Source organism: Rhagoletis zephyria, unplaced genomic scaffold (genome assembly GCF_001687245.7).
Source record: "Rhagoletis zephyria isolate East Lansing unplaced genomic scaffold, Rhagoletis_zephyria_1.1 Rzeph_scaffold_02551, whole genome shotgun sequence".
Classification (NCBI taxonomy): domain Eukaryota; kingdom Metazoa; phylum Arthropoda; class Insecta; order Diptera; family Tephritidae; genus Rhagoletis; species Rhagoletis zephyria.
In genome coordinates this window covers 16,371-18,206 of record NW_016159635.1, presented here as the reverse complement: position 1 = coordinate 18,206, position 1,836 = coordinate 16,371, and positions in this window count along the sequence as shown.

Genomic DNA, 1,836 nt, shown 5'->3' with positions numbered 1-1,836 from the left:
TTTTGTACGAAAAACTGCGATCTCCGTACGGATTTTGCAACATAACGCGACAAAATCTTCGGATCTCGCGAAAACGCACTGAGGACTTCCGAGCACTGTTTTTATCACTTTGACCATGCTAACCCCCGCTCCCTGATTTTCTCGTAACTGCCAGGCCTTATTTGTACCGATTAAAACCCTGCAAACTGTCGAATAGAGTTATCTTTAATTTTTTAGCAATTTTACGTGTACTTAAGGCCGGATCATTTATAAACTCGTGCAAAATGGTTTGTCTCGTTTCTAAGTCGGTTGCCATTTTTAACTCAACTAGTAATCAAATTCAAATGAAATTTCTTCTACGTCAAACTAACGTCATGGTCAGCTTATGGTATTTGAATTTCAAAATATAGAATTCGTTTTGGGTAAGTTATAAGCTTCCCAAAGTGTCGCAGTTTTGGTGTGTTCACCCTTTATAAGTGACAGAAAACACATTGCTATTACCTTCCCAGTTTGTTGATAGATAAATCATATGTCATGGCAATCGAGTAATTTAGTCATACAGACTAACAGCCCAATAATCATGTACATGTCTTTTGCCGCTGAGTTTTATATGCGAGTTTGGTGATAATACACTTAAATACAATAACAAAACTCCACACCGATTACTTGCCTACCAGCCTAAGTTTAAAATAAAAATTTAATTTTTTTTATATGATTTTAGCACTCACCAACCAGGAAACTTTTTATGACCCTAAAATCCTCTCAAAGTAAGCTTTCAAACTAGGGAGGTAATTGCAGAGTGTTTTCTATCACTTATACTTGTAACAATGCAACGTGGGCTGACATTACTTTAAGACCATCAGAATGGGCTGGCTGTAGAAATTTTATCTATTTATAATATTACTAATGTGCTGTTAAAAGGACAGCCCATCTGAAGTATGTTGACTTATATTTGCTACAATGCACTTTCAACATGGTCTTGGCAGTACTTTAAGACCGTAAGATGGACAGGCAACCTCGAATTCATTTTTTATATACTGTAAATAAAATTCTATCAAAATTTCAAGTCATCTGAAGTATGTTGAGTAGTCGGTTTTTTTTTTGCATCTTTGATAGCTATAAACGCATAATCAAGACCGCTGTTCAGCAGCCAGCCCTCCGTATCTCGATTTACATACATATTAACAAGCTAAGCTCACAAAAAGTTGCAATCGATCTGAAGTATGATGGGCTTCTATGTCATGAGCTCTCCGTCTATTACACTGTGAGACAAATGGTAGGGGTCAGTGATCGGGAAGGGTTCAAACTACCGGGGAAAGTTACGTCGGTAAAAAAGAAGTTATACGTGTCCCGGCGTTTCGCTGGGTCACGTCTAGGAATCGAGATATATATATAACTATCATATAGGGGAAATTGTCACCTTTGGTGGTCTTTTTTTGACATAACTCGAGAACCACTAGTCCGATTTTGCTCAAACAAATTTAAAAAAATTAAAAATTACAATTCCTTAATCTGTTCATATAACGTTTTTCTATATAATCAACAGTTTTAAAAAAATTTAATATTTTAGGCAAAAAATATTTTTTTTCTTCTACATTTATTTTTACCGGCAAAACTGTTGATTATATAGAAAAACGTTATATGAACAGATTAAAGGAATTGTAATTATGTCAAAAAAAGACCACCAAAGGTGACAATTTCCCCTATATGATAGTTATATATATATCTCGATTCCTAGACGTGACCCAGCGAAACGCCGGGACACGTATAACTTGTTTTTGACCGATATAACATTTCCCGTTGGTTTCATTCCATCCCGATTTTGACTGTCGCATAGTGTTATGAATAGTTGTCGAT